Below are 26402 nucleotides of genomic sequence, written 5' to 3'. Positions count from 1 at the left end.
TCAATGGCACATCTGACACTGCACTATCACTACGAAGATGGTATACTTTTGTGAAATGATCACTAAGCAACTCAGCTATTTGATTAGCTTCAGTAATTTCCCTACTATCAACGCTTTTTAAAGTAATCTTTCCATGGATGTTCTTCTTTTTACTAGCCACATAGCGAAAGAACTCTTTAGGGTTTCTTTTGGATTCATCAGCTAGCTTCTTCTCATAATTAGCTTTGGCGTTCCTTCCATACAGGTTACTCTCTTTGTCTGTACCTTGTATTGCTCATTGGAACGCTCATCACCTTTTTCTTTATACGTCCTCCACAACCTTTTCTTTATCTGCAACTCCTGTTTAATAGTATTATTCATTCATTTTACTCCTACTTGTCTAAGCCTATCTTCAACCGGTTCCCGAGTTAGTCGATCTCTGGCACAGGCAAGCGGGTTTTTCCTCCCAGAAACTCGGGTTTTTCGTCCCGTAAACTCAAGAAAATCGACCGTAGTACCCACATTATTTCAGACAGTGACATATCTTGTTAGGGTTAGGTACCAAGAGATGGCAGCACTTGTTTGCCAGCCTCTTCATTGGCGGCTGCTATAATTAGTGATAGACATGGGCCAGCAATCTCTGATTGGCTACCGGTGGAGATTGAACTGCCCACTCAGTCTCCAAAAGCTAGATAGGGTATAAAGGCCTCGCCTACTCCCTATTAGGGAATAAAAGGCATTAGATGATTTTTTTTTTGATTTCTTCTTCTGACTCGGGGAATACACTCTGATACAGCTTTCTTCAAATACTCCTTGAGAATCTCCCATGCACCACCAACATCTCTCCCCTTGAAATTCTCATGCCATAGTACAGCCGAAAGCTGACTTCTCAGCTTGTCATAATCACCGGCCTTGTAATTCTACATATACCCATTCTTAATAGAATATTCAGCACATCTTACAATCTCCCAGGTCAAGACCATATGATCGCTTTCCCTAAGTGGAGACATTATAACTAAATTACTTATTAATATGTTCACCGATGTTATGACCAGATCTAACACTCTAGAATCTCTTGTCCCTCCATCATATGCTGTCACAGGTAATTATCTCTTAACAACTGCATAAACTGCATTTCCATTGTTCCTTGTGATCATTCCTGTCCCCAATCTATGTCCCCAAAGTTAAAATCTCCCATAATAATTACTTGACCTTCACTCATCATGCTAATTTGCCAATACATGCTATCTACATTCTCCCTTATTTTCCTTGAATTATAGCAACAACCAATTACATATTTCGCCTTGTTAATCTCTATCTTCACACCAAACAGCCTCGAATAAACTGCCCTCTACATATCTGTCACAGTGAAGTACTTCTATCTTTTTTGGCTTTAAGCTTCGTCTATCATTAATACCCCCCCCCCATTCTGTCATCTCTATCCTGCCTGAAAATACAGTAACCCCTTACATTCAATCCCGATAACTATATCATTCTTAGTTAACTAAGTTTCAATAATTCCTATACTTTTTGGCCATGTTGTACTAAGTAATGAAAAAAATTCTTCGCACTAATTCCTAATACTTCGAGCATTAGTATACATAAACTGCAATACTCCCTTCCTCCCATAATCTCCCTGTATGCGAATTAGCCCACTCTGCATACTGTTAATATTCTGCGAACAATTAATCCCAAATTCATAGCGATTAATGACTTTAGTACTATTTACAGCTGACTCTATATCTCCTGCCTCCATAGTAAATCCATTTCCCTGTTTTTGACCATTTACTCTATCCATTATCAATAAATGTTCTAAATGCTAAGCTCCTAATTCATTTAAGTGCAAACCATCTCTCTTAAAATACTCCTACCTTTTATCAAACTCATCCCAGATATTCATAAAATGAATATTCAGTTACATTTCAATGCAAAACCTTTTACACAATCTTGACACTATTCTATTTACTATAATTGCTCTTCTGTTCAATTCATCACTATCAAATCGTGGTAGCACACTCATGATCTTTCCACACTCACTCTTTGCATTCATTGCTATCATTAAATCCTTCAAATCCTGTCTTACAGAAAAATCTTTCGCTACCTAGATCATTCGTCCCTATAACTGCAATAATCTCACTCACTGTATCTTCCTGCAATTTCACAGCCCCAGTTATATCCATAATCTTTGACGCTGGATTACACACTTTAATTACACTACCATCTTTACACCCTTAATTATAGAATTCCCATACAGCACAACATCTTTTTTGCTCCTTCTTAACTTGACACCGTTTACTCCCACAGATGCTTGTTTTTGTCCCTGATCTTCTCTCGCATTCTTTAGTATATCACTCAGCAATCTCTGTGTATCTATTTCTGCACTATTCATTCCATGCACATATTCACTTCTGTCATTCTTATACCTTGTCATTCTTAATCCACGCATGTTTTCTATTCCATAAAAAGCATTAGAACATATTGGTATTCTGAAAGATAGACTATACAATTTGGTCCGATCAAAATTATAAAATATATTACAGTCATTTAAAAATGTCCGTTCCTTTGTCTCAGGAGTCTACTAATTAAATGTCATATAAGTGAACAACATAAAGGATTCATGCCAGGAAAGCGTACAATTAATGCAATTTATTAATTAAAAACTGTTATTGAAAAATCAGTAGAAATAAATAATAACATATATTTCTGCTTTATAGACTTTCAAAAAGGATTTGACACAGTAAGCCATGAAAAGCTAATAGAAATAGTAAAATACGTATAGTAAAATAAAATAAAAATAATCTCACATTATTATTATTATTATTATTATTATTATTATTATACTGGAAGTGCTGTGTAGCTCAGTGGATGTGGCGCTTGCGTCCTCTGCGCTTGGTCGCTCGAAGTTAGACTTAAGTTCTGACTTGCCAGCCTTTTCATCGGTGGCTGCTATAATTAGTGATAGACATGGGCCAGCTATCTCTGATTGGCTACCGGTCAGAAGACACATATTATAAATGAAATTAATAATGAAAGAATATATATCAAAAGAGGAGTGAGACTAGCATGTATAATATCCCTATACTTTTCAATATATACAATTAAATGATAATGAAAGAATATAAAGAAATTGAAATGGAAATAAAAATACAGTTCATTAGTATAAACAATATTAGATTTTCTGATGATTTCGTGTTTACAAAGTATGAATGAAATACTAATTTAAAAAAATCAGAATTATGGCTCAGTATTAAATGCAATTAAAATCAAGTATATAGTAATAAGCAAAAAAATAGCGCAATTGGAAAAACGACAGTACATTGCGCCCTTCGATTGGAATAGGCCTAAATACGATTCTAGTCGTGACGGGAGGAATCTATATGTTGACTTTTTCAATCGAAGGTTAGTTAGCCGATCTCATAGGGAGGTAGCAGGGGTTTTTTCTCCGGGAAGCTGGAGTTTTTTCATCCCACATACAGATAAATTGGCCCTTCAGAACACACGCAATTACAGACAAAAAATACTAGTCGTGGAGGTGGGCGGTGGATGGCATTGATGGAGATAATTAGTAGTAGAGGTTCGGTGTAGTGGAGACGGTTGTATAGTAGGTGTCCTCCTGCGATGAGTCTTCGGACTCCTTAGAGGTGTCACAAATAATAATAATAAAACAGAAATTTAGGAGTATCAACAGGGCTCATTCAAAATGTAATTATTTCGAAATAATGACTACAGAAAGAACAACAGTTATGGAAATAAAATCAAGAATAGCTAAGGCCAAACGGATAGGATAATCGATATATATTATCGGATGAACAATATAAAAAAATCAGCTAATGCCTTTTGTTCCCGTATAAGGAGTACGGGGGGAGATTAAACCCTATATATCTATCTATCTTTATGTTGACTAATTTTGACGGTAATATATCAGAACACAGAAAGATAAGTGAATAATTATTTATTGACTTATTGCTGATATTTCGCTGGTGTTATAACCAGCATCTTCAGAGCAAAAAACACAGTCTGTCACAGTACGCGAGACTACAACAACATGGTGTAATAATGGGACTAGTTTGAAAAACTGTAGCAACAGCACAAAGACTAGTCCTAATTTGGCTCCTTCTATGTTATAAAAAATCTCTCTATGTTAAAATGTTAAATTTGTTAAATATGTTAAAATTAAATTTTAATTTGTTAACATGCTAAAAATTCCTCTATGTTAAAAAGTCCTCTATGTTAAAAAACAAACAAACAAACAAACAAACAAACAAACAGGGAGAGCAAGCATGTACTAGTAATGTTTTAAGATGACTTAAGATGACCCAAATCTTAGACAAATTTATACAGCCATATTTGTTAAGATTCGGAGTATGTTCCAAGGCTTCTGTTGCTTCTAAAAACAATCTCTCTGACTTGTGAAGGATTCTGTGCAGTACACTTTACAATGCCCTTCACTTTCTGTGTAGTACTTTACAATCTTAGGGTGGTGGATGGCGTTGATGTAGATGATTATGGTAGTCATGGTTCGTTGTAGTTGTTGGATTGTGCAGTGGTGGAGACAGAGTCGTAGTGTAGGTGGCATCCATCAACGAGTCTTTGGACTCCCTAGAGGTATCACGTGATAATAAAAAGAAGCACTCTCGAATGATAAATTACTAATGACCTCTGGAATAAATAGACTAAAATAAGGATAATAAAATCTTATATATGGCCCACATTGAATTATGGATGCAAGACGTGGCATATACAAAATCCACAGTCAGAATATTCCAGGTCTTTGAAATGTGGTATTATGCCAAATGACTGAAAATTTCTTGGAAGAAGAAAACAAAACTAATGCAGAGGTATTGATGTTCATGGGAACCCCCAAAACAGCACTCCTGGAATACCTTATAAGGTGTTCCAGGAGTACTGGAATACCTTATATACTTTATAAAGAGAAAGTGCAAAATGGCAGGACACATATTAAGAGGATCAGCAGGGAAAACATCTCTGGAAATATTGCAGAGAAAAAGGTCTCATTGTAGACCAAGAACTTCTTGGGTGGATGATGTAAAGAAATGGATGGGCAACAAAAGCTATTACGGGTTCAAAAGAATGACACAGGAACGGACACTCTGGCTTACCGTGTTGCAAATCTCCAAATTGAAGAAACTATTAAGAAGAAAATGTTGGATTTTGTTAAGATATTCGATAAAATACCTGTTGTATAAACTGGGGAATATGGGAATATGAAATACTGGAATATGAAATACTGACTTGCATAAGTGGATGGCTTACAGACAGATATCAAAAAGTTGTATACGATGGCTGTGAATCTGCCAGATTTAAGGTGATTAGTGGTGTACCCTAGGTTTAGTCTTTGGACCATTTTTCATTCTATACACTAATCACATTATGTAGGGTCAATAATTCAAAGATGCTCATGATATCTTGCCATTACAAAATGATTTGAATAGGCTGGAAGTTTTGGCAAACGAAAATGACTTTCAGTTTAATGGTAGTGAGTGTAAAGTTATGTACTGTGGCATGATGAGATTTCAAGTGGCATATTATACTAGCCGTATCATTCTACAAGAACTGATGAAGCTAGGAATCTTGGCATAATGGTGGATAGGAATTTGAATTTCAAAGGTCACATAGTCAAATCGTAAACAGAACTCAGAGTATAATTGTGTTGAAGCGAACTGTGACATATAAGGATAAGGAAGTTATTTTGTCTTTTTTATAAGGCCTTGATAATATCTCACTGGGACCAGGTGCATGCCACTAGTGTCCGGCGCCTGTGTTCAAAACTTTAGTTGGTGCCCTTATCCCACCCTTCCAAAAAATCATTTTAAAAAAACGTTTTTTTTAAGTATTTCCTCCTCTTTGGCGCCTTTACTATCCTGGAACTTGTGTGCGTCGCCCACATTGCACATATGGCTGGCGGCCCCTGACTGGGACTATTGTTTGCAGAATTGGTCTACCAGGTTTTACCGGGATAACAGGGTGCAAAGAAGAGTTATAAAGATTATATCTGACTTAAGATTATATCTGACATAATCTAAATCTCATTATGAGATTTAGATTATGAGGACAGATTGCTCTGTCCTCGTAATCTAAATGGATTACAGACTCCGGTTGACAGGAGAAAGTTTGATGATATGATATAGGTTTATAAACTTCTGACTGGGTGTTACACGATATCGTCTAATTTTACGTTATAAAGAAAGTGGGGAGAGAACAGGGACATCTATGATATATAAGATAAGTTGTTCATGGCCAAGAAAGGGGTAAGAGCTAGATTTTTATCTCACAGAGCAATGAGAGAAACAGTTTTTCCTTGTGAGGTAGTGAGTGCATCTAGTGTGAATGAGTTTAAGGGAAGGTTTGAGAGATGTACAGCCACTCTCGATGAGTACTTGACTCTCTGAAGGTTTCAGATAACAAAAAATCAGCTAACGCTTTTTATTCTAGTAGAGGGAATAGACGTAACTTTAGTCCTATCTAATTTTGGAGAAGGGGTAGTTTAATCTCCACTGGCAGCCAATCAGATGTAGATGACCCAAATCTATCACTAATTATACATGGCTTCCGGTAGAGAGAGAGAGAGACTGCTGAGAAATGCCACCAACTCGTCTTCCCTAATCCAAAGGCTATTTTTTCAGTCATAAAATATTGTGTGTTCTATGGTCGATTTTTTGAGTTTGCAGGAAAAAAAACGATTTTGCGGGAGAAAAAACTTGATTGCTCGTGCTAGAGATCGATTAACACGGTAACCAGTCGAAAAGCGGATTAGTAAAAATTCCCCTGTTGGGTCTGTAGAATAGAACTTATGACGCTTTTTCTTCAGGCAGTTTAGCTCCATGGTGTGAGTAGAACTTACGATGCTAATTTCTTTTTGGATGATCTAGTGCCATAAACTGCACACGCTACTTCCACTGAGCTACACAAGAGCGCTCTAAATATGAAGTAAAAACGAAAACTAAAATCCTTGCCAACTAGTAATCACTCCGCCTGGAAAATTATGACGGTGGAACCAATCTCAAAATGTTATGATCAGACAAGTGCAGTTTACTCTCGTTCTTTGTAAAAAGGAGAGTATACATGATTATTTATCTAATTTTTTTCACTATATGATATTACTCAAATAAATAAATATACAATGAAATATGAATACACAAATATTTCTGATCATGGAATTGTTACCATGTACTGCCTTTCGACGTAAATTCCTTCGAAATTCGTGGAAATTTGTTACTTAAAATAGTTGCATAATTTTGGTATCTAATGCACATTAGATATATTTACTAGGCATGTGTGTTGAAACGACGTTTGCCTCCATACAGCTAGGCTCCCCAAAGAAGGACTGTTCTAAGTTGTATTTTCGTTGCTGAGTAGAGTAACTTTTTCTAAGCTTTTTTTTTCGATGGGATTCAGAGTTAGTCGATCTCTTTCACGAAGAAGTGGTTTTTTTCCTCTTAGTAGCTTCTCCTCCAGTAAATTCAAGAAAATGGACCGTAGGACCACAGTATTTCAGACATTAATATACTGAGCTAGGGATACGAACCACTACATATTCGAACTGCCTACTCCCCCCCCCCTTCTCGCTCTTCAATGGATCTGTGAATAATTAGTGGTAGTCTTGGGCCATTTATCTCTGTAGGCTATTTGTGGCGATTAAACTTCGTCCTCAGTCTCCAAGAGCTAGAGAGGGCTAAAACTGCCTCGCCTACTTCATGTACAGATTAAAAAGAATTAGCATACTTAGTTATGATTCTGCATTGAGTTATGGATTCGCGCGGTTCGCCTAGTGGCTATGCGCTTCGCAACCATATGCCTGGCAAAGGAGTGTCCTAGGGGTTTGATTCCCGTCGATGACGTGAGGAGCTCAAGGATCTTCCTCAGCCATAGCCAAGTTAGCCGGTCTTGAGCGTCGGCAGCAGTGTTTTTTTCTCCCCAGTTTATTTGGGGTTTATCATCCTGCAAGCAGGCAAACCGACCCCTTGAATACACACGGATTACAGTCATAAATATCGCCCTTAGGGGATGCAGAAGAGGAGTGGCGAACCGGCTGCATTAATACGCCGGTAATCAATGGTGTGTTGGTAAATTTTTAATAACCGGCTCGGTTTATTTCATAAAGCGAGCCGGTTGTTAAAAATTACATCTGAAGATACACTAGAAAGTTCTATTGTATCTTCATATGTCTTAGTTTCTGCTTCAAATTTTGTCCTTTTAATGTTTAAGAAGTTTTGTTCTATTTCATTTTTTCAACTAACGGCTATTCACTTTTTCGACCGCAAAACTCTAAACTGATTAAAATTATTTTAATTAATAAAAAAAAGAAAGAAAAAACCGAAATAAAAACATATATTAAAGAAAATTTTCCTATATTACCTACAACTTACCTATTATCAAATGAAATCCTGAACAAAAAAAAATGTAAAACTAATATTACCACTCGTAGTCGATCAAATGATCAGAGACTGTAGCCGTCGCGACGAATTTTTGTATTTATCGATAGTGCAACAATGTTGCATTTCCAAGAACTTAATGTTGCAAGTTCTTGGAAATTCGCCGAAAAATAAGGCATTATTGTTTATTCAAATACCCAGTTCGGGAGTTTTGATAACGTGTTTGTGTTTTAATGAATACAGACATTGTTTAGTAAATAAAATCGTTTCCAAATTCCCGTTCGTAAACTGAGTTTGTGTTTTGTGAATTCTCCTTATTATTATTATTATTCCTGATACCTCCAAGGAGTTCGAAGACTCATCGCGGGAGGACACCTACCACTACACCGAACCTCTACTACGAATCATCTCCATCCACGCCATCTTCCGCCCACCACAACTAGTATTTTTTGTCTGTAAATTGCGTGTGTTCTGGTGGGCCGATTTTTCTGTATGCGGGATGAAAAACCCGCGTTTCCGGGAGAAAAAACCCTGCTATAATAATAATAATAATAATAATAATATATGTAAGTGTTTATACAATTTCAAAATATTTATGAGAAAAAGTATATACCATCATCCATCATCTATCCTTTCATAAAGAATTTTAATAACCGGCTCGCCCGACTTAAAAACATTAACAACGGGCTCGCTAAATTTGAAAAATTTTAACAACCGGCTCGCACCGGCTCGTGCGAGCCGGTCCCAAGACACCACTGCCAGTAACCCCTCTTTAGAAGGGGACTCAACTCGTCCTAGGACGGACGGGTAGGATATGATAGTTGTGATTATTATTTAAGTATAATTCCGTTAGTGTGAATATAAAAATAATGTTGCCTATTATATTATATAACCTTTTTTAGTTTGAAACTCAAAATAAATATAAACTTGTTGTTTCTATTTGTTATTTTTATTTATTTATAAGAGATTGTTTCAATTTTTATTCATTCTGAATTGAACATTATAATACATCATGTCTATTGTTTTGACAAACTGAATATCTTAACGTATTGAATAATAATTTCTTGTTCTGGAGATATAATGTTATATTTCTTATTGCGAAATTGATCAGTGCATATCTTCGCCACTTATACTATTATTGGTACAGAAACTAAAAGTTCTGCGTTTACTCAGTTAGTCCGAAAGTGAAAAACAAAAGTTTTTTTTTTTTTTTCCCGCTTTGATTATGACATTGCATTTACTAAGAAATAATTGCTATTATAAACCGATAAAATATGTTTCGGTTTAGAAACACTTTCATATTATGCATATTGGTTTATAAGTTAGAAGGTTCCACATTGAGTAAGGTACTTAAAGTTTTCTTTAAGAAAATATTTTATAAATATCTAATAATTTTAATATTTTATTTCAATAATTTTAATATATTTTAAATATCGTCATAATTTTAATTATTATATAATTAAAATTAGACGTTTTTTTTAAAAAAATAGTATAGTTTCTTTTACATTGTTCACTACATAATTCTGTATATGCAAAGAAACACTCTTCTTAATCTAGGCTCAACCATGAGAAAATCTGAGAATGGTGATTAATTACTGCTAAATCAAGTGTGTGTGTGCCAAACAAATGGATATGACTGTATACTGCAATCCATGTATCTCTAGAATTTTGTCTGTTTCTTTCTGGATTCTTGGATAAATGAAAGTTTTCAGCTGCGGAGAAAGAGAGAGAGAAAGAGAGAGAGAGAGAGAGAGAGAGAGAGAGAGAGAGATTCACCGAAGAAACTATTGTAAAAATTCTTCATGCATAGTGCTATTTATACAATACGATCATCGACATTTATTTGCGAGTTTATTAGTGCTGTTTTTATGATTCAACTGTTCTGAAACTCTAAGCAGAAAAACTGCATAATTGCTGTTTAGAAACTAGAAAGAATTTCAGAATAACTACATTAGCTTAAGTCCTCGAAGTATGTGATCCATGTCTGACAAATCAATAATTCGATTCGATACTGTCAAGTCAATAGATTTCCCCTTTTGGCTTAATATTACGATTCTTAAAGCAGATGACCTCATGAGTCTATTGCAATACCAATACAATTTGTTCCAATAGATTGCATGAATTTTTTACGTTGTTGTTATTATATCAGATTTATCCGATTGAACAAAAAGGTAATTTTCAAATTGCTGTTGTTGTTGTTATTATTATTATTATTATTATTATTATTATTATTATTATTATTATTATTATTATTATTATCAACAACAGTCCTCTATGTTGTCAAGAGACTCATCGTGGGTGGCTCCACTCTCACGTGAACAGCTCATCATACTTCGAATTAAATGCATTAACTGTCCATGCACTCAGGCAATTCATTCCAATCACCTACCACTCTCCATGCAAAAAAATTACTCTTCACCCCCCTTGCTCACACTCACCTTATACAGCTTCAAGGCATGGCCTCTTGTTCTCTCCTAGTCTCCAGATATTCTATAAAGAATCTCATCCACGCTAATCTGGTAAATACCCCTTAACGAATTATTCATCTCAATCATCTCCCCCCCCCCTATCCACTATGTTCGTTCATTATCTCAATCTGTCCTCATATTCCACATTCTAGAGATAAGAAACCAACTTAGTCAATCATTCTTGAATCCTTTCTAACATCTCATCATCCTTTTGAAAACCTGGCGACCAAATCTGTCCATATGTAGCCTGATCAAAGTCTTGTACAATGGAACCACAACATCCTTACTTCTACATGTCAGTGTTCTCTGCATCATTCCCATAATCTGCTGTGTTGTCCTCACAATATTAGCAAAATCTCCAAGAAATTTCAAGCCCCCTATTCATCATAACATCCAATTCTTTCGTGTTTCCACCACTTCTAAAATATCCTCACCAATCCTATACTCTACATCTCATTTCTTTGCCTCCCAAATTTTAAAGCCTTACACTTTGCAACATTAAACTGATATTCCCCACACACTGGCTCATTCTGGCAGCCTATTTAGTCCTTCTTGCAAAGTTACAGCATCTGCTTTACTTCTCATAACTTTCCCAATTTTGCATCATGTACAAACAACTGTATATCACCATTTAAACCCTTTTCAATGTAACATCCAATTAAACAACAATGTCCCCAAAACGGACCCATGGGGGGCACGCAACTAGTGACTTTCCTCATCTGTTATAACACTCCCCATGCACAACTTGTTGATACCTATCAGACAGCCAAATCAACTGAACCCTACTTCACCCTGTTCCCTTCCACTTCCCATCATACTTCTTCAAACCACCCTCAGTATTTGCTCCTTGCATATTCACCCTAGATGGGTAGAACATTTCTGCCATCATTTAAAACACTCCTCCTCCCGTTTTATTTTGTCTGCCTTCATGAAAGACTACATATTCCTCCATCTGTCAGAATATCATTCTCGTACAACCATGTCTCATTTATACCAACAATCTTTCCGAACGAACTCTATCAATGCTACCGTTTCATTCCCTTTGTTTGGAATTCCTCTAGCATTTGTAAGCATTCATACTAGCTCATTTCTTTCAATAACAAGTCCCACTAATCCCACTTCTTGGACTTGACTCCTCTACTCTCTCTCCCCTGTGCATTCCCGTCTATCATAACTGATATTACACCCCTCCCCCAGATCTAAATGTCACCTCCGCATCCTTGACTGTCTTTATTCTTTCTTGCACACTCACACATCTACTCCTGAAACCATCATTTACACTTTCCACGCAGTGTCCCCCCGTTTCCATGTCCATTCTGTGTTCCTTCTGTCTTATTCTCTTCACTCTAGCTACTCACCTCTCCATTCACAAACTTGCCTACGTTACTCTTCTGCTCTTCCACAACATCCCTTGCTTCCTCAGGTATTACATTCAGTTCAGCCATTCTCTCTTGCAGCAATGGTAACTTGTAAATAGCAACAGCAACAATAATATTATCAGTTATTTATTATTATTATTATTATTAGTCAGGCCTCCATGGAGTCAAGAGATTCTTCGTGGGAAGACCTTCCTAGGAAACACAAAGTCTATCACACCACTCCTTGAACTCATTAACCGTTCTTGCTCTCACTACTCTATCAGGCAATATATTCCACTGTTCAACCACCCTCCAGGCCAAGAAACTATTCCTCACCCTCTTGCTCACAGCTTCCTTTCGAAAACTCATTTTCAAGTGTTTTTTTTATATTTATGAAATGAATAATTTTGTCCTTTTTTTAAACAGCTTTTAATGCTACACGAAGCCTTTTTTTTTTAAAAAAAAATCCCTTTAGTGCTATTTATTGAGAAATAAGCAAAGAAAGAAAATCTTACTGTTATTATTCTTTTTAAGAAGCAGGCTTTTTGGAAGAGGTCGCCTTTTCGAACCATGTGTAACATTATTAATATCAATAACGTCGGTAGTTAGATACATTGCGCTTGGTTAGTAATTTATATATATATATATAATTGAAATGAAAACTAATTCATTTTGTATAGTGTGAAAAGTGATATTATTGAAATATAATGCAGCATTATTTCAAACAATGACACTCATTTTATAATTTAATTTAATGGTGACCTTATGGTTTTGACAATATGCTGTATGGCAATTTCAAAGAAAAATTTATTTCAACAGACATTCTTAAAGTCCTTTGGAGTTTGTATGCTCCGTGTGTCTATATATATGTACCACACCATACCAGAAATACCAGGCACACTTGTACATATATACATATATATATATATAAAAATAAATATATATAAATATACATAGTATTTTTGAAATTTTTATCCATATTTGGATTTTTCATCATAGAAAAGTTTGCTTTGCTTTTTCATGATTTATTATTATTAAAATTATGTTAAAAATAAAAGGTTGTCATGGAAATTTAGTTTACCTAGATATGAGATTTATTGCATCAGTCAAAAGCTTTCATCACCCAGAAGTTAGTGACTAGATGAAAATTTGTGTTACTCGCTCATTGGATTGAGATTCACATTACTTTTACTGATAGAAAGGAAGGGTGTTATATTGCTTGGAGTTACAGAGCTGAAGCATCTAAGTCCCATATGGTTGATGTATTATGTCTGTCAGTTGCATACGTTCTTCTGCTAGTTTACATGTTAGCAGGATGAATAATGTGAATTTTCTGGATGGAATAACCCTACCACCTTCGTATGAGGCTGGTTAACTCACTTTCTGTTGAAAAGTCTTTATCAAGGTTCTTTATGTTCTAGATGGGATTTGAACCAATGAAGGGCTGTGATACCAGCTGAGCTGCAGAGGATATATATATATATATATATTTCTGTTTCTTCCCTTCTGGATGAAACAATCCACTTACACACACATACACTAGGAAATCTTTTCTAGTGTTTTTACTCTGATAGAAAAGGAATCCCTTTCAGGGCTGGATGACATTTAAAAATTATCAGCTGAATGGTTGTGGGTTAGAATCACACTATGATGCAGTTGTTAAAATTCATGTTAGATGAATTTTAGTCACCAGATATGAGACCACTAAGAAGTCTTCAAGCCTTCATAAATTGCTTTATGAAGGCCTGAAGTGTGTTAAAGAAGAACCAAGTAGAGTTTATAGATTACTTCATACTTATCTTGCCCACTATATTAATAGATATTGATGAAAGTCTTAAATTGTTAGCTGATTTTTGGCACCACCAGATATGAGACTACCAAATTGTTCACTGTAGGATTGAAGTGACCTAAAAAATTACTATGTGCCATCATAGGGGGGGGGGGGACTTTGCTGTCTTCTTCCCATATCTGTGAAGTTGCCAGTCTATAGCATTGTAGCATTATCCTTTTCTCATGCATAGGCAGTGCTTTGAAATTACATTGCATATGCTTTCACTAATATTGAGGAGGCATTATAGTGAATATGTTCACTTTGAAAGTTTACTTCATATTTGCCTTGCTCAGCTGTCATTTCACACATCCAGAGTGTTGATGAATGATCCATTTTGCTTGATCTTTGTTATTCATGTGATCATTTTCGAAGCCTTTTTTGTTATTTTGTTCTTTCATTCTTTTAAATTGATATATTCTTAATATATCAATTTACAAGACATTCATATGACTGTCTCATTAGCTGATGGAAGTTTTTTTGCTTGGCTATGCTACCAATTATATATTTGATTTAATCCTTTATCCAAGTGTAAGCAAACAAAGTTTGCACCTGAAGTATTTTAAGGACAGGGACAACTTGTGGCAAAGGTGGTATAACTTCTCATCACTTGCCTTAGTACCCCATAATGCAAAGCACATCTCCTTGCAGACATGTCTAATGGTATGTATTAAGGGAGGAGTCACTACCCGGACTGGTTTTGACTTTTATTGAGGTCTCATCAGTGGGAACAAGACCAAGAGGTGGTGATACTAAGGTGGAAGTAATGGAGAAGTCATATTTCCATATACAAGTTGCCTAAAGGTGTCACACATTATTATTAAAATTCTCTGGATTAGAGATAAGTTGATGGAAGTTTTTGGAAAAATTTTAATAATAAGGTGTTACATCTTTTGGCAACTCGTATATGGAAATATGATTTCTCCATTACTTTCACCTTAGTATCACCATCTCTGGGTCTGGCTCCCACTCACGAGACCTCAATAAAGGTCGAAACTAGTCTGGATAGTGACCCTTCCCATAATGCAAAGCATTATACATGTCCTCAAGGAGATGTGTTTTGCATTATGGGATACTAAGGCAAGTGATGAGAAGTTGTATCACCTTTGCCACGAGTTGCCCCTGTCCTGAAAATGCTTAAGCCACAAACTTTGTTTGCTTACACTTGGATAAAGGATTAAACCAAATATATAATTGTCTCATTAGCTATTACCATAACAGTGCTATGTCCAGAGATGGGTGAGTTGTGCTCACTTTATTCAACATTCTCTTATTAATATTTTTATAGTGTGTGAGAGGTAATCAGAGCAGTTCAGGTGATCTCACCAGATTATTATTATGTGATGCATCCAAGGGTTCATCACAGGAGGATATTCTATTTTCACACCCTACCATCTACTCAATCCTTCATCTACATACTGTGCACATTCACATTTACTATTCACTAATTATAGATTTTTGTCTATAAAATTGCCTATATACCTGGGCCGATTTGCTGATATGGAATGAAAAATGTAAGTTTCAAGGAGGAACCTTGTTATCTCCATGTTAGATTGGCTAACTCACCTTCAGTTAAAAAAGCCAAAATGATGATGATTCTCGTTATCATGATGAGAATCAAACTCAAGTCTTTTCCAATCAAAGGGAGCATTATCCCACAGTTCTTCCAGCTGTGCTGTGAAGGCAGTTATAACATGTAACTTTATTGAGGTTTAACTTAGAAGGATTAAAATAACTTCATAGTAGTGTATTAAAAAGGATTACTTTAGATTATGGTTTTTATTGAAAGAAAAATTGATTACTTTTGAGTGTCATTTATTTGAAATTAAAATTATTATATATAATTTTCTGATTTGTATCCTGTATACTATGATGGAGCTCTAAAGTTTAGTTTATATTATTACTGGCTATTTAGCAACAGTTTTCCTACAAATTAATCTGTTATTTGTTAGGTCTTCAGTATTGTCAGTTGTTACAAGATCCAGGCACTGCTACAAGATCTAGTTAACTGATGCAAAGCAGTTGCATCAGTTAACTGGATCTTGGTAATGATGTCAGTCTTTTTCTTGCTATTCTGACAAGACTAAAATAAAAAAATAAATATGCCAATACCTTTTATTTCCCTATAGGGAGTAAGCAAGGCAGTTTTAGCCCTCTCCACTGGTAGCCAGTCAAGTAAAGAAATGGTTGACAAGTGTCACCATCTTATGTGTCTGATCCTTACTCTATATTTATTGTCTGAAACGTGGATTCTACAGTCAGTTTTCTTGAGTTTCCGAGAGAAAAAACTCACTTGCCCATGCAAGAGATTAAGTAATTCGGGAAGTGGTTGAAGTTAGAAAAAATTCTATTCTGACAAGATTTCCAGTGAAAATAACCTAGTGATCAAAAATCTTCATTATATCTGGAGAAAAGGCTTTAAATAATAAAGTATAGGTCAAGGGGATGTTTGTACATAAGAAACCAGTCCAATCAAGTATGCCAGTTGTAGCGAATGTCCTTCTTACAAATTACCCTAGACTGTCCAATATGTATACCCAGTAATCATGATAAAAAAAAAAAAAAAAAAAAAAAAATTGGGATTCTGAATAACTTCTCTATAAGTGGACCTATCCAGAGTTCACATCATGCATTCCAGAAGAATGATATCATTAAAATATAATCAAAGCTTACACCATTTGCTCCTCTGATTCAGCTTTGCAACAAGAACTTTGCAAAATTAAATCTGTCATGCAATTAATTTATAACTGTTGTTCTCTTGTAATGTATATTTTGTATTTTCTCTTTCTATGTTATACACCTGATGAAGTCTTCTAAGAAGATGAAGCTAGTTGTGCATTCAGTAATAAATAGTTTTTCTGTTTTGTTATCCCTTGGCTTTTAGTCATTTAAATTTATTCATTATATATATATATATATATAGGGTTCATGAATATATATATATATATATTCATGAACAGCATTATCCAAGAGGATAGCGAGTATGCAGATGGCAAATGATTAGCTACAATTACAGTGGCACCCATGTGGATACCACTGTAATTGTGGGTAATTCACCTGCAAGTGTTCTGCTTTGCTTTAAATCAGACCACTTTAAATTACACATTATTTGGTAAAACTATTCAGAGTGATATAAAATAACTTTGCTCTGTCTGTATACTTTGACTGAATTTGGCAAAATGTTTTGAAATAAAAAAAAGTGCTTTATAAATGACAGTAAGCTTTCTATAATACGTAACTGAAGATAACTATAGGTTCAGTCATCTATTGGACAGTGGATGATATTATTATATAAGAATGCTGTTGTGAAATGCAGTTTTCTTATTATCTCATCATCATCATCATCATAATACTAATTACAGGTATAGATCATATTTGTCTGTTCCGCTCTCATTATCCATCCAATATCCTTTTTTGAGGTCTACCCTTCCTTCTCTTTCCAATTGGCTTATATTTTAGTATTTGTTTAGGATGTCAGGTGTTGGCCATTCGGTTTACATGTTCAATCCATTTTTGTTTATAATTGTTTAGTTTTTCTTCTATTGATTTTGTTTTTAGTTCTTTTAAAATGTCATTGTTCCTTTTTTTTGATCTAATAATATGTATTTTGCAGTTCTTCTCATAAATCTCATTTCACTTGTTTTTATTCTTTGTTTATCTTGTTTGTTTATTGCCCAAATTTCACTGCCATATAATAATGTGGGCACTGCTAAAGTATTACATATTTTCAAGCGTGTTTCTTTTTGTACTATATTTGAGTGGTTGAGTGTTCCATTTATCTCTGTAAAAATTTTGAAGTTTTTAATTTTTTCTTTTTCTCCTTCATATGATATTTCACATCCAAGATAACTGAAAGTATTTATCCATTCTATTATTTTATTATTAATAACTATTTTGCTTCTAACTGGAGTTTGCACACAAAATGTCATTGTTTTAGTTTTATCTATGGAAATTTTCATTCCAAACTGTTCTACTATAATGTTTAAATTATATATTGCTCTTTGTAAATTTTTTTCCTTATCTGATATTATTACCTGATCATCTGCAAATAATAGCATATTTATTTTATTATTCCGGGAAATTTCTATATCTTGATTGTTTAAGGTTTAGTTTAATCCTTTATCCAAGTGTGAGCAAACAAAGTCTGGATGTGTTTTGCATTATGGGAGATACTTGAGATAGGAGTGATGTTAGCTTGCTCCACCTTTGCAACGAGTTGCCCGGTGTGTACCACCTTACCCCAGTCCTGAAGATACTTTCAGGTGCAAACAAAGTTTGCTCACACTTGGATAAAGGATTAAACTAAATTTATTATAGTCTAACCAAGTGAAAAATAAACTTTCAACATCAAAGATTGTTTAAGGTGTTCCACTGTATTAATATTTCATTAACGTAAATATTGAAAAGTGTTGGAGACAGAGGGCATCCCTGTCTTACTCCTTAGTTTATAGATTGTTTTTCAGACAACTTTTCATTTATTTTTATTTTATTATCTTTATATATATTTAATATTCCATGTAGTAAAATATATATTTAATATTGCATGTACTCCTTCGTGTGTAGAGGCTTAAGTGCTGTGAGGACATCATGTTGAAGGCTTAATGGATTTTTTACAACACTCAAAAAGAATTAAAATAGAATTTAATACTTCCTATATTTTGTCCTAGTCACTAGGACATCTATTGGGATTACAAAAACAGTTAATGTAATATACACACAATAATAAACAATACTGAGCCCAACCACGTGGGTGACACTAAAGTCCTATCTAGTTGGAGCGCCCTCTAAGGGCAGTAGTAGGTGGCCTGGAATGTAAGGTGGGAACCTCTGGTGATGAGTGTTTCCCAAATCTTCGGAAGCTTAATACAACCGTATTTATTCAGATTTGGTTGGTTTTTGAGAGCTGCTGCTGCTTCCAAGAAAAGTCTCTTTTTCTTGAATTTGCTGTGGTGGAGCATGGTGGTTTTCTTCCAAGATACCCTGTGGGTGGTATCCAAAACATGGTCAGCCAAGCCTGAATGGCCATAGTTGTGTTTGCAGATGTAAGACTTGTGTTCCTCTAAGTGGATGGATGCTGATCTGCCTGTCTGCCAGAAAATTTAACCTTGAATAAGACAGACATATTGGTAAGCTTTGATACCTCCTCTTTGTTTACCAATATTCCCTTAATTGACACCTTATCTCTCTTAGAAAACGTTTTTGCCCCCGACATCTTAGATCTCTTTTCCTTTGCCATTAACTCTGGGTATTTCACTTGGAAGAACAAAATCTACAAGCAGATAGAGGGAACTGCCATGGGTTCACCCCTCTCATCCCCCCTTGCCAATTTCTATATGGAAGATTTCGAAAAACGAGCCATAGACTCAGCCCCACTCAAACCTTCTATCTGGCTAAGATATGTAGATGATGTATTCTCTATTTGGCCTCATGGCCCAGACACGTTAGACTCCTTCCTCAGTCATCTCAATAGCCTACATCCAAGAATCCAGTTTACTATGGAAAAGGAAAAGAACAATTGCTTATCCTTCCTAGACACCTTAGTCACACGCCTGCCTAATGATACACTTGCCTTCACTGTATACAGAAAACCCACACACACACACAGGCAGATACATTCACAAATTCTCCCACCACCACCCCTCTCAACAATTTGGCATTATTAAAACTCTTACCAAGAGAGCCCACAATCGTTGTTCCAGTGGAACCGCCCTCACTACTGAGCTTAACCACATACACAACACTTTCCTCTCCAATGGCTACAGTGATCACAGTATCAAAAAAATAATCAACTCCTCCCCCATTCCCTGTCCTTCTCGTCAACAAGAATTTAAAAATGCCATCACCATACCCTACATCCGTGGCACATCTGAAAAAATAGCCAAGATACTAAAAAAGTACAACCTACACACAGCATATAAGCCCCACTGCAAACTTGCTACCCTTATCCGTTCTACGAAAGATCAGCTCCCTCCTCTCTCTCTGCCTGGAGTTTACAAAGTACCCTGTTCCTGTAAGCTGGCATACTTTGGACAGACAGGCAGATCAGCATCCATCCGCTTAGAGGAACACAAGTCTTACATCTGCAAACACAACTATGGCCATTCAGGCTTGGCTGACCATGTTTTGGATACCACCTACAGGGTATCTTGGAAGAAAACCACCATGCTCCACCACAGCAAATTCAAGAAAGAGAGACTTTTCTTGGAAGCAGCAGCAGCTCTCAAAAACCAACCAAATCTGAATAAATACGGTTGTATTAAGCTTCCGAAGATTTGGGAAACACTCATCACCAGAGGTCCCACCTTACATTCCAGGCCACCTACTACTGCCCTTAGAGGGCGCTCCAACTAGATAGGACTTTAGTGTCACCCACGTGGTTGGGCTCAGTATTGTTTATTATTTGTGTGTATGTTACATTAACTGTTTTTGTAATCCCCGTAGATGTCCTAGTGACTAGGACAAAATATAGGAAGTATTAAATTCTATTTTAATTTTTTTTGAGTGTTGTAAAAAATCCATTAAGCCTCCAACATAATATTGCATGTAGTAAAATTTTAGGTATATTTATTCTTTGTAATATATCAAACATATATCTTTTTACTTTGTCAAATGCTTTTTTGTAATCTATAAACAAAAGATGATTTTCCAAATTAAATTCTCTTCTTTTTTCTATAAGTAGTTTTAAACGGAAAGCTGCATCCATTTTAGATCGTCCTTTTCTAAATCCATTTTGACATTCTGATAATATTTTTACACTGTATATTTTTAGTTTTTCATTAACTATTCTTCTATATATTTTGTAGCATCTATTCAATAAACTAATACCTCTATAGTTAGTAGATTTTGTTTTATCTCGTTTTTTAAATATAGGTATTACTATGTTCCTCTTCATCATCTCTTTTTTATTTTGATTACATATTTTATTTGTTTCCTTTCTCTTTTCTTGATATTTTTCTTTATTAGCTCTTGTATTTCTTTCATGCTTTATTTTTAATTTCTATTGTTTTCTTGCATTCATCATCAAAACAATTCCTTTTTTTGATTCTTTTATATTTCCATATTATTTCTTCTGCTGCATTTATAATTGTTTTTTTTTTTAAATTTTAGTAATCTTTGATGAAATTTTTTTCCAGCAAATTTATACAGTTCGGAGTTTATCCAATCTTCTCCTGCTGATTTGCCATTTTTTATATTATTTTTGTTGTCCTTTAATTCTTTCATTGTTATCATATCATTTAAGGTATTTTGTAAGTTTCTGATGTAATTATTTTTGATGCCAGTATTATCCATCCAAAGATGATAAAAATGTCATATAATTAGACATAATGATGAAGACAAAATATACATTAAGGTTTTACTACCTTTAAAAAATTATAAATTAAAGATACCAAGAAATTAAATGCTTTGTTTAATCATTTATCCAAGTGTAAGCAAGCAAGTTTGCACCTGAACTATTTTCAAGACTGGGGTAACTCATATATAAAAGCTAAGACTTCACATCACTTGCCTTAGTATCCCATAAGGCAAAACTCATCTCCTTGTGGACATGTATAAAGCTATGCATTATGGGAAGGGTCACTACCTAGACCAGTTTCAAGCTTTATTGAGGTCTCCTCAGTGGGAGCCAGACCTAGAGGTGATACAAATGTTGAAGTAATTCAGAAGTCGTATTTTCATATACAAGTAGCCAAAAGGTGTCACACCTTATTATTAAAATACTTTGGATTAGAGAAAGTTGTTGAAGGTTTTTTACTTGCTTATGCTATAAATTAAAGATACTAAAAAAATTATATACTTGGTTTAATCCTTTATCACCCCTTAGTGTCACCTCTGATCTGGCTCCCACCGATGAGACCTTAATAAAGGTCAAATCCGGTCTGGGTAGTGATCCTTTCCATAATGCATAGCATTATACATGTCTGGAAGGAAATGTGCTTTGCATTATGGGATACTAAGGCAAGTGATGTGAAGTCTTAGCTTCTTTATACGAGTTGCCCCAGTCCTGAAAATAGTTCAGGCGCAAACTTGTTTGCTTACACTTGGATAAAGGATTAAACTAAGTATATAATTTCTTGGTATCTTTAATTTATAGCATAACCAAGTGGAAAAACTTCCAATAAAAAATTATAAGTCAAGTAGCCATTTTTAACAGGAAAAGATCAATGTATAACTCAGTTCTATATATATTGAGATAGACAAATCTAGCATTTTATTATTATTATTAGCAGAAACTTCCAGGAAGTCAGGGACTCATTAAGAGCCACATTCATCACATACTGGCTCTCATACTCTTTCTCAAATTCATTCACACTTTTGAAGGAAAGGCATTCCAATTATGCGTTGTTCAATGAGAGAAAAATCTAGCTCTGATTCCTGTCTTGATTCCATTCATTCTCACCTTCCATGGATGTCCCTCCCTTCTATTTATACAATATGTTGAAAAAAAAAAAAAACAGTACTGAATAACTACAGGAATGTATGTTATGGAGTAAACATATATCTTTTACTAAGACATATATGTTTATACATGATGATATGTATATCCACAACTATTGGTGGAATCTTGGTTGAATAAAGCATTAATGACAGCAGATTACATGCTCGAAATGGGCACCTTCTTTCAAGACAGGTTTCATAGTGCATGCGAAGGTTTTCTGTCATCTTGGAGAGCAAGGGTTGGGACATCTGCTGGAAATATCATGTAATTTTATCCCTTAGTTCATCAAAGTTTGAATGCCAGTCATGGTGGAATACTCATTCCTTCAACATGTCCGAAACAAAGACATCAAGCAATGTGAGATCATGAGAATGTGAATGGTACAGGAATTCTGTGAGCCTTGAAATGCCCAGGGAAGTGTTCTGATAAATATGCTCTAGAACTGCGTGATGTGCAACAGGTTGTTTCATCCTGTTGGAATGAATACCTGTGCATGAAATGGAATGTTTTTTGTATAATACATCCTATGCAAATCCGAGTGCAAAATGGAACCAATACATTCTCGATGTAGCATTCGCTATTCAAGGTCGCAGTCGTCAATGAAGTAGGGCCCAGTTATGCCATGACTGGAAATTGCATACTATGTGGTGACCTTCTTTCTGTGAAGATTTTTTCTTAGGTTTTGAGAAACTAAGAAACCTATAGGTTCGTCTGTTTATGTGGCTTCTTAGATGGAAATGCGCTTCGTCCTAGAACCAGACATTATGGAGGAAGGATGGATCTTCATAGACATTGGCTAGCACACATGCACAGTATTCCTGCCATGCAGCATATTCTGTTGCTGTTAAACACTGACCTACCTGAATAACATATGAACAGCACCCACCTCCTTAACACTTTGAGTCCTATCAATATAAATATACATCGCTAAATTAAAAATTCCGAAAATAATAATATATGCTTGAAATTCATTATCAGACTGTACTCTAGTTAAATTTGAACCTTCAGCTTCATTATCCATGAGGATGGTTGACTTTTATCAATAAAAAAGGGAATTTATATTAGTATATTGTAACACCTGCCCATCAGCTGCATCAGGTATGATCGCACGTGTTCACTTTTATATTACATTGCGCCGTCATAACTCTGGCTGCTCCAATCTAAACAATATAAGATTCATGACTCTCTTCTTGTGACCTGAGAGATCAGTTTGAATTTCTCTGTCACCATGGATAGACCATGACCCAGTGGTGCCCAAAGCAGGGGTGTAAAACGGTTCTTGAATGAACGCAAATTAGAACAAATGCTCGAGGAAATACTCGATAACGAAGGATCTGAATTAGATGATTGGGCAGACAGTGATCAAGAACAAGAGAAAGCAGATCTCCCCACAAATGTGAGCTCCAAGTCAAGCGACAGTGATGCAGAACTTTGAACGAGGGATGACCAAATTCGAGGCCGTCCGGCAAATCGTGTTTGCAATCGCATGCGAGGTCGTGGCGTATGAGTATTGGGGAGAAGTGGCAGTCTGCAACCAAATGATGCACAGTTGAACTGGAAAAATGAAGGTACTATGCAAGACATACATTTTTTCATCAATACCTGGTGTGTCTCACGCATCCAACATCAGTGAAAATGTGTCCCCTTTTCAAGTTTTTGAGGCTCTGTAATATTCATAATAATAATATTCATAATTAATATTCATAAATAATAATGTTATATCTGATATGAAAACTGAAACCAACAGATATGCTGCACAACAACCTGCAGCAGAAAAAAGGGCCATTACCTAACATTCAGTCTTCTCAAGATGGAAACCTGTTACCATATCCGAAATGAAACATTTTCTGGCAATTATTTTGCACATGGGCCTTGTTAGGAAACCCAGAATTAGGGATTACTGGTCTACCAAATCTGTTTATGATTCAAAATTTGCCTCTTCCCTCCAGATATCCCTGATCATTTGTTTTCTATTCTGACCTTCCTTCATCTCAATAACAATAAGACATACATTCCTAGGGGAAATCCTGGACATGATCCTCGGTACAAACTTCATCTAGTGTTCAATGAACTTCTCAAGGATTTCCAAATTTTCTACACTCCAGATGAAGAACTGATAGTTGATGAAGGGATTTGTGGCTTCAGAATAAGAGTACACTTCAGAGTATTCATAAAAGGGAAACCTGAGAAATAGGGCATGAACTGTTTTGAGCTGTGTGAGGCGAAATCTGGATGTCTGTATGTCTGAAGTCTATACAGGGAGCACTGATAAGGAAGATTTTAATTCTGTTTTCAATGTTGTGGACAAACTTGCAACTCCAGATTACAACAGAGGCTACTATCTACATGGATAGATTGTTTTCAAGTCCAAAACTCTTTGATCATTTATGACAAAATGGTACCAAAGCTGTTGGGACAGTTATGCCAAATAGATGTGAAATGCCAAAATTGGCTTTCCAATGAAAACTGAAGAAAGGAGAGTGAGTATCAAGACGACGAGAACACCTGCTAGCAGTGAAATGGAGGGATGTTCGAGATGTCTATATTCTGTCCACCACAAACATACTGATGAGATGGTGGAGACTGATGTGAGAGGTAAACACCAGAAGACAAAACCAGCTGCTGCTGCTGACTACAATAAATTCAAAGTTGGAGTGGATCATAGTGATCAGTTGTTGTCATATTGCTTCTTCCATTGCTGTCAATTGAAATGGTGGGAGAAACTGTTCATCCACATCCTGGATCTTACAATAGTGAACTCATATATATATTATATAACAAAACCCACAGGAATATCCGACTATAACAATATGTTGAAGCAGTAGTTGAAGGTCTTGTGATATCAACTGGACTAGACACTGATGCTGACCAACATGCAGCTCCTCAGGAAAGTGGACGTCTTATTGGAAGAAATCATTTTCTATATGTGATTCCCGTCACTCCAGCAAGTAAGGGAAGAAGAGGAAATGCAATTTGTGTGCAGAAAAAGTAAAACGAACTTCTGGAGGACAGGATAGAAAGTACACAACTGTATACTGCAAGCAGTGTGACATCCCATTTTGTCTAGGAGTGTGTTTTGAAGATTTCCACACTAAGGAAAGATACTGGCACATGCACTGATGTAGATATTCCATAGAAATACTGCACAGCAATTTTTTAAATAGAGCTAAAAATGGTCAGCACACAAGATTCTTTAAGTCCCAGTAGGTCTAGGACCCAAAGTGTTAAGGATTCGCTGTAGTGACTGCTTTGGTATCCCAAATTTTACTGCTGTTTGGTGTTGATTGCATTTCTGCTTTGGTATCCCAAATTTTACTGCTGTTTGGTGTTGATTGCATTTCTGAGACTGTAGCACTTACTCCAGCACACGCCTGTGATTTTTATTTGTGGTCTCCGTGAATGCTCTTTGTATTGCTGCAGAACACTCCTGATACGTTGGAACCTCTCAGTTAAGGCAATGATGACACTATTGCTTGGAGCATGCTTATGGAAACAAAATGAACAAACTGTTCACAAACATGTCATAGGCTTGGACCATTTGCTCTACCAACTTTTTATGAAGGAAAATAATGCTCAACAATAATAAATGTCTTTTCTTCCAATGTCAACACCATTGCTACAGCTAAATGTAATTGTGTAGCCTCTACACATGCTCTTCTGTTAATGTGCAAACAGTCAAACAATATATCTCGTAGCACATGCACTTAAGGGGATGTCATAACTCATCACTTTGGAAACCAGGAGACCAGATCTGTGCAGACTAGTCCAGGTTAGGTCATATGAAAGCTTCAAAAAGGGGTAAAATGATTTCCTTATCCTTACATTTCATTGCTTCATTTTAGCATTGTAATTATCCTCTGAGTTGTATTTGCAATCATATCTTTGCTATATGGCCCCCGAACTTTAATTTCTATCTACTAAACCTCCAAAATCCCTAGC

At 35.6% G+C, this 26402-nt stretch overlaps 1 protein-coding gene across 1 annotated transcript in view; it reads left to right on the top strand.

Moving 5' to 3' along the window:
* Positions 1-12752: 12752 nt before the first annotated feature.
* Positions 12753-26402, top strand: part of Usp16-45 (ubiquitin specific protease 16/45) — a 279308-nt gene continuing 265658 nt past the window's right edge. Inside the window, exon 1 of the mRNA XM_090402847.1 lies at positions 12753-12821. The gene's annotated coding sequence lies outside the window, so the exon portion shown is untranslated. The remainder of the gene's footprint in view (positions 12822-26402) is intronic.

The sequence above is a fragment of the Typopeltis vanoorti genome, chromosome 13 (genome assembly GCF_054136105.1).
Source record: "Typopeltis vanoorti isolate ZY-2024b chromosome 13, IOZ_Tvanoo_1.0, whole genome shotgun sequence".
Lineage (NCBI taxonomy): Eukaryota > Metazoa > Arthropoda > Arachnida > Uropygi > Thelyphonidae > Typopeltis > Typopeltis vanoorti.
Note: the sequence above shows the minus strand (reverse complement) of the source record. Positions and strands in the feature narration are given on the sequence as shown.